We start from the raw sequence: 8,565 nt of genomic DNA on the forward strand, positions 1-8,565 counted from the left end.
CAAAAGTAAAGTAAGAGGGGCACCTGGTTGGCTCAGTCAGTACAGCATGTGATTCTGGCTCTCGGGGTCCTGAGTTCAGGCCCCACGTTGGGTGTAGAGCTTACCTAAAAAAAAGTAGGGACTCCTGGCTGGCTCATTCAGTTAAGCAGCTGCCTTCGGCTCTGGTCGTGATCCCAGGGTCCTCAAATTGAGTCCGATATAGGGCTCCTTGCTCAGCGGGGAGTCTGCTTCTCCCTCTGCCTGCTGCTCCCCCTGCTGTGCTCTCTCGCTCTCTCTCCATCAAATAAATAAAATCTTAAAAAAAAAAAAAAAAGTAAAATAAGACATAGTGACACCATGTACCCCCGAGATGATACACAACATCATTTCTCTGGCATTCTTACCAAAATCTCATAACTTGAATCCATTCTTGAAAAAACATCAGACAAATCCAGATTAAGGGACATTTTTGAATACTCTCCAAGTGTGTTAAGGTCATGAAAGACTGAAGAACTTTCAGAGATTAGAGACTAAGGAGACACGACAACTAAATAATGTAGGATTCTGGATGGATCCTGGACCAGAAATAGGACATTAGTGGACCAATGGTACAATGTGACAAGAAGGACACTGCAACTCTGTGGTCTTCCTCTCAAAAACCCATAACCCCATCTAGTCAGGAGAAAGACATCAGATTGCAATTGAGGAGCAACCTACAAAACACCCGATCAGTGCTCAAAACTGCCAAGGTCATCAAAACCAACAAAAGTCTGAGAAAAGAAAGGTCCCAGCCCAGAGGCTCCTCAGGAGGTGACACCAAAAGAGAATGTGGTATCTTGGATGGGATCCTGGAACAGAGAAGTGGCATTACAGAAAAAAAGAAAGACATCTGACTAAAGTATGGGCTTTAGTTAATAATAATATATCAATATGGATTCATTTATTGTGGCAAATATACCATACTAATATAAAATGTTAACAGAAGGGGAAACTGGGTAGGTGTACATACGCGCTCAGGATTATCTTTTCAGTTTTTCTGTGAATTTCAGACAATTCTAAAATCTAAACATTTATTTTTAAAAAAGGGACATTATCAGTAGGGAGAATGGTAAAATTCCAATAACGTCCGTAGATTACTCAGTAGTATTATATTAATGTCGTTTCTGGTTTCTATAATGCGGCTCTGGTTATGTAAGAGGTTACATAAGAGGTTAGGGGATGTTGGGTAGAGCGTATACAGGTCCTCTTTGAACTATTTTTGCTACTTTTCTGTAAATTTAAAAATATTTCAAAAACACTTTTTTTTTTTAAACGAGCTTGAAAAGCTGCCACTTTTTAAAAAAGGGACTCCAATCTATGGCCTTGCACACACTCTCAACGTTGGCCTCGCCACAGTATATGCATACTTTTAAAGGTACAAACTATGTCGAGAGTAGCCAATGTACATATGGCTCAATTTTATGGAAAGCAGTTTGGAAGTCATGAACAAAGCTGGAAGTACAACCAAGGCAATAAATAAGACCGCCTGGAAAGTCCCAGGGAAACATTGTGAGACATTACATAATGGCAGCCAACAGCAATGGAAGAATTTATTTTAGGTTTCCAGTTTAAATATATATATTTATGTGCACTGGGGAAGACCAGTGGAAGTCATCGTCTGACCTCTCCAGAGAACGGAGAGTGCACCATTGTCCCCAGACACTGGCTACCCCTGCCCCCCACACTCCCAGCCTATGCTAACCTGAAGGGATTTCCACCTCTGGGGCGGGGCTACGAAGCTGCTGCCTGGGAGAAGGAAGAGGTCTGTCCCGGTGGGTGCTTGCAGGCCCCTCAGGGCCTGTATGGCTTTGTTGCTGATGTGAGGCTGACTTCTCTTGCTCATGAACTTGGCTCGATGCCTTGCTCTGTGTCTGTTTTTGCAATCTGTCACTCCCTTGCTCCATCTCTATCGAAATTTAGCTCTAGAATTTCCTGCTTGAGGGCCTCAGGTTGGGAGACTAGAGTCAGGGCATACTGTGCTTTTTTTTTCCAACTGAGAGGCACTGGTTGGCCCATCCCTGCAGTGAGGGCATGCCCTACATGGCTCTGACACATGGGGTTGCTGCCTGCTGCTTCTAGGGGTGCAAGTTATTCAACTGTGAGGATCTTTCCCCACTGGCATTCATTCCAGAGGAGTAGAGAAGATATGTCTGCAACTGGAAAATGAGTGTCATGTGTTTCTTCCTTCCCTTCTGTCCTGTTTCCCCCAAGTGCCTTGGCAGCCCCTGTTCCCCACCATTTGCCCTGAACTAGTTTCTGCTAAAATATAAACTGGGGAAGCTAGGGCCTGAGCAAATACTTTGAAACTCTTTTTCCCCTTGGCTTCTGTGATGGTTAGTTTTCTGTGTCAACTTAACTGGGTTAAGGGTTGCCCAGATAGCTGGTAAAACATTGTTTCTGGATATGTCTGTGAAGGTGTTTCCAGAAAAAAATAGCATTTTAATTGACCAAAGCAGATGGCCCTCCCCAGTGCAGGTGGGCATTACCCAACTGGTTGAGGCCCTTGTAGACCACAAAGGCAGAGGAAAGGCCAATTCTCTCTCTCTCTCTCTCTCTCTCTCTCTCTCTCTTTCTCTCTCTGCTTGAGCTGACACATCCATCTTCTCTTGCCCTCGGACCCTGGCAATCCCAGTCTCAGACTTTCTGATTCAATTTGGGACTTACATCATCAGCCCCCATTTCTCAGGCCTTTGGACTTGGACTGAATTACACCACCAGCTTTCCTGATTCTCCAGCTGGCAGACAGCAAACTGTGGGACTTCTTAGCCTCCATGACTGCATGAACCAATTCCCATAATAAATCTCCTCTTATATAAATCTCTATATATCCTATCGGTTCTGTTTCTCCGGAGAAGCCTAAGACCACTCCCTCTTAGTTCGCTTCCTGTCCCTCTGAACCCTCTTTTCATGGTTCATTATCTCTAGCTTCTTCTTATACCCCAGCCTTTAAAACAGAGTTGGAAGGGGAAGATTGGGGTTCATGATGCAGCATAGTCTCCAAATAGCTGTGTGTCATTCCGGCAAACCGGGAAACTTTTGTGAGCCTCAGATCCTTTACCTGTTAAGTGGAGCTCTCAGTGGCTGCCTGAAAGGCTCAGGAGGCTCAGCTAAGTGTGAGGTACTGCCCGGGAAAATGAGTTCCTTGAGGGCAGGGACCTCATGACCTTGAGCATGTTCTATTCCTATGCCTTGCACAGTGCCTGGCATATAGTAGGTACTCGATAAATGCTTGCTTAATAAACAGTTGAATCTAAACACGCTGGTCATTATGATTATTCATTTGTATATGTCACAAGCCATATATCATTTATGTTCAAGATGGTACTGGAAAAAATAAAAAGAAAAACAACAAATCTGATAGAAGAAGGTAAATGGAGAGCTAAAAAGTATAGGTGTAATAATTTGAGAAATAAAATGGTTGAGTTGCATGGTTGCTCCAGGTTGTTTATTGACCCTGTCTCATTGAGTGGCTTAGTGGGGGTCTCTTTCCTCTTGACATATGTGACCTGTCTGGGATCTTTCTAGACATTGATTACCCAGTTTGAATCCTAACCTGCTGACATAGCGTGCCCATTTCCTTAAGAATAATTTTAGGGGTGCCCGGGTGGCTCAGTACGTTAAGCGTCTGCCTTCAGTTCAGGTTATGATCTCAGGGTCCTGGGATCAAGCCCCACGTCGGGTCTCTCCACTTAGTGGGAAGCCTGCTTCTCCCTCTCCCTCTGCTCCCCCCTATCCCCATCCCCCTACTGCCTGCCCCCCACCCCTGCTCGCTGCTCCTGCTTTCTTTCCTCTGTCTCTCAAATCAATCAATCAATCAATCAATCAATAAAATCTTTTAAAAAGAGAGAGAATAATTTTAGAGAAGTCTGGAAAAGCTAATTCCATTTTAAAATTTCACAAATTCATAAAAGGCATTTAGGAAAAAAGAAAAACTTGAGTAAAACTATTCCTTAGAGAGATAAGAGAAGGAATTACTTCCTTTAAGCAAGAATAGGATATTCTGCAAAAAGGACAATCACTAAATAAGAAAGAGCTGCTCTTGGGTATTAAGAAATATAATAATCAAAATAAAAATTATTTGATTTTGAAGATCTTGTTGAAGAAATGTTCTAAAGCATGGAATGAAGTGACTAGAGGTGGAAAATAGTCAATAATAACAAGAAAATTGAAGGATAAACTTAGCATACCTGTCATCCAACTCAGGATTTTCATAAAGAGTAAGCAGGGAGTGGAGGTGCTTGGGTGGCTCAGTCTGTTAAGCGTCTGCCTTTGGCTTGGGTCATGATATCCCAGGGTCCTGGGATCAAGCCCCATATCGGGCTCCTTGCTCGTTGGGGAGCCTGCTTCTCGCTCCGCCTTCGCCTGCTGCTCCCCCTGCTTGTGCTCTCTCTCTGTCAAATAAATAAATAAATACAATCTTTAAAAAAAAAAAGATAGGGAGAGAGAAAGCAGAGGAAAAGGGGGGGGGGATAAAAAAGATATATGGAGGACATGTGTCTCCAAAGTAAAAGGCCAAGATGAAGGAAGAGACTCATCCCTGTGAACTTCCAGGACAACAGGAATGAAGAGAGCAGCTTAAAAGCTGAAAGAGAGAGAGAGAGGGAAGAGAGACTGACAAAGGACCAGAAATAGAAATACCATCAGCCTACTAAACCACAACCTCAGAGCTGAGAGATAGAAGAGCAATGTCTTCAACATTCCTGCAGAAAATCACATTCAACATAAAATTCACTACCTAGTCAAATTATCAATCTACTGTGATGTTTAATGAAGATATTTTTTAGACATTCAAGGTCTCACAAAATTTACCTTCAGACCTTTTCTCAAGAAGCTAATGAAGGATATGCCCCACTAAGTGAGTGAGAAACCCGGGGCACGTGGGTGGCTCAGGAGGTTAAGTAAGCATCCAACTCTTGATTTCAGCTGAGGTCATGACCTCAAGATCATGAGATCGAGACCCAGCTCTGACTCTGTTCCCTCTGTGAGGAGGTTGCTTGAGGTTCTCTCTCCCTCTGCCCCTCGCCCAGCTCGTGCATGCGCACTCTCTTTCTTTGTCTAAATAAATAAAATCTAAAAAAAACACAAAAAACCCAAACAAACAAAATGAGTGAGAAACTCCCAAAGATCCAGAAAATAGGATTCTAATGCCAGAGAGAGGGAAAGGGAAGGACAGCTGGGCAGCAGACCTCAAGAACATCCAACCCTGACTGGAGCAGGAGCCTGAGGACTCCAGGAGGACTTCTCCTGAAAAAAAAATCCTAAGAGAAAAGCTAATGCCTCTGACCATGTGGAGAGTTGTATGGGAAAATTTAACAAGGGTTATATTAAAAAAGTAAATACTAACTACACACACATACACACAAACCAAAAAAAGTTGGAACAAGAAAGGAAATATTATCATAAAACACTACTTGCTTTTAAGGTGAATAATGTTTCATAATTATTATCACAATAACATAAACACTGAATATTGGTTTAACCCAAATTGTAATTTATTAGTCAGGATTCCAAAAAATGAAACAACTCTCAAATGGGGTAATTTGAGGAGAATTTCTCACAAGAGACTTTGTGGGCAGGGCTGAAAAGAAACCACAAAGGAAGGTATGGTACCAGTATGAGGGGCTATTACCCACCCTCTCTCTCCCCTCAACACACAGACCTGAGGAGGCAAGGGGGTGGGAGCAGTTCTCAGAAACTGGAGAGAGTGCCTGACAGCAGAGACACGCAGCCCCCACCGCAACCTAACGGTGGTAATCGAGCGCAGAAATACCTTTACTCTCTCCCTCCCCGTTAACTGCCTGCCTGTGCCCCACGTTGACCCACCCCAGGCTGAAGACTGAGGGGCAGAAAGCATTGATGGGGTCTGTAAGGTTAGAAGCATTCTGGAAGGCAGAGGAAGACATCAGGACAAACCTTAGTGGTTGGATAGAGGAAGGGAATGAAAGATAACACAATTCTCTTGTGTTCTATCTATCTATCACCTCTCATAAAGAGCAGGAAGTTAGGGGCGCCTGGGTGGCACAGCGGTTAAGCGCGTCTGCCTTCGGCTCAGGGCGTGATCCCCGTGTTATGGGATCGAGCCCCACATCAGGCTCCTCCGCTATGAGCCTGCTTCCTCCTCTCCCACTCCCCCTGCTTGTGTTCCCTCTCTCGCTGGCTGTCTCTATCTCTGTTGGAAAAAAAAAAAAAAAAGGCAGGAAGTTAGGAGCTAGTGTCTAAATCGGTCAGTCCAGAAAGGCAAGATCAACATATGATTTAGAAATACGGCAGCAAATGTCAGAAAACAGCAAAGAGAGTTGAAACAGGGTGCTCTGGGGAGTGAGAGTGACAAGGGACAGGTCAGAGGACTACTGTTTTCTTTTCTTTTTTTTAAAGATTTTATTTATTTATTTGACAGAGAGACAGCCAGCGAGAGAGAGAGAACACAAGCAGGGGGAGTGGGAGAGGAAGAAGCAGGCTCCCAGCAGAGGAGCCTGATGTGGGGCTCGATCCCGGAATGCCAGGATCACACCCTGAGCCGAAGGCAGACGCTTATCGACTGAGCCACCCAGGCACCCCTGCTGTTTTCTTTTTACATCTATTAGAACTAACAAGACTTTCAAAACTTTATATATGTATAACTTTGATTAAAGTCAAAAAATAATAATATCCAGTCTAATCGTGAGAAAAACATCAGACAAATCCCAACAGAGCGGCATCCTACAAAGTACCTAGGGGATGCTCTTCAAAATTGTCAGGGTCATCAAATACAAGGGAAGTTTGAGAACCATCAAAGCCAAAAGGACCCTGAGACATGGCAACCAAAGTTTATGTGGTATCCTGGATGGGATGCTGGAACGAAAAAAAGATATGAGGTAAAAACTAAAGAAACCTGAATAAAGTTTGGACTTTTGTGATGATAATGTATTAATATTGGTTTATTAATTGGAACAAATGTACTATGCTACTAATATAATATGTTAATAATAAAGGAAACTAGGGACGGGGTATATGGGAACACTATTATCTTCTCAATTTTTCTGTAAATCTTCTAAAAATAGTCTATTAAAAATAATAAGGGACTTTACAGTAGAAATAACCTTAAAAGACAAGAAAACTTTATGCATTTTATTCGCATTTAGAATTTTAGTAGGGTTAGATGTTTTTCCGGGCTTTTTAATGAGTTTTTGCATTCAAGACATTAAATCCCAGAATTTCAACAGTGTTCCTAGTTATTTATTCATTCGACAAGCGTCAAATGCCAGCTACACACAGGGTAGTACCCTGTGCTCAGCACTTGGGATACAAGGACCTTCTCAAAAAACCATCCTGCCATCTCTCAGAAGCTGCTGGGTACTCTTAGATGCAAACCAGAGCACAAAGTCCTACCCTCCTACCCCTGCAGGCCTCTTGGGCTCACCTTGTACCATGCCTCCACACCTCACTGCTCTCCAATCACACTGGCCTCTTTTGGTTCCTTGGTTCCCAATCCCCTCAGGACCTTTGCATATGCTACTCCCTCTGACTAGAAGACTCTTCTTGTCTTTGCTCCCCTCCCCTTTGCCCAGGTATCTCAGCTCAGATATCACTTCCTTAGAGACTTGTAATTATTCCCGGTCATGTAGTTGAGTAATGCCAGTGTCCTCCATGGAATGTTTGCTTGTTGGTTCTATGACAGCTGGGACAATGTTTTGTTGTGGACAGTATCTGTTCATACTGGTCCCCAGCTTCTAGCATAATGCCTGATGTCATGCAAGGACTGCATAGGTACTTGTTGAATGAATGAGTGAGTGAACGCACTAGCCGTCCTGTCTAGTGCAGATCCAAACCAGGATGTTAGCTCCTGAAGGAGGTAGAGTGCCCATCTCGCCTAGCTACTGACTGGGTTCCAGCTGCCCCTGGGCCTGGCTGCATCAACTCCTGGTCTACTGCTTGCAATAGTAACGTGCATAGCCATTTGCTTACTTCAGATACACAAAAACTCACTGAAGTCTGCATCCCATCATTCCTGTGTGGCCACCGAAAAAAACTGACATTCAGAGAGGCTAAGTGAATTGCTCAAAGCCACACGGTTACTGAAAGCCCATATTTGTTGCTGAAAGCCCAATTTCACCTAGTTTTCTTACCTCCTCCTGAACTCTACTTACTCTGGTAACAGCAAGCCCTTGCACCTGCACCGGGGGTTTTGTCCCAGGATGATGTGCTCTCCGGGCGGCGCCATCCGAGATTGTTCGAGCGTCTCCGACCTAGACCACGCGCGCCCCCTAGCGGTTACCGTGGAGCCTGGGCGCCCCGGTCCTCCTCTCCCCGGGGAAAAAATCGGAAGTGGCGGTGCACTCCTGAATTCGGTTTTGTGGCCGCAGAGCGCACCGCCCCCGGCAGTTTGGGGTGCGGCTCCGTGGATTCCGGGGCGTGGGGTTCGGTCATCCTCTCCAGGTCTAAAGCCCGCCCTCGTTCTGAGCCTCTGGGCAGTCTGGAAGGGGTCAAGACCTGTTTGGGAAGGCTGCGGGTCGCCCCAAGCAGAGACTGTGTAGGGGGGGAGGTGGGGGTTCCGGGGGGGTGGGGGGG

The sequence above is a fragment of the Ursus maritimus genome, unplaced genomic scaffold, assembly GCF_017311325.1.
Source record: "Ursus maritimus isolate PB19 unplaced genomic scaffold, ASM1731132v1 scaffold_14, whole genome shotgun sequence".
Classification (NCBI taxonomy): Eukaryota; Metazoa; Chordata; class Mammalia; order Carnivora; family Ursidae; genus Ursus; species Ursus maritimus.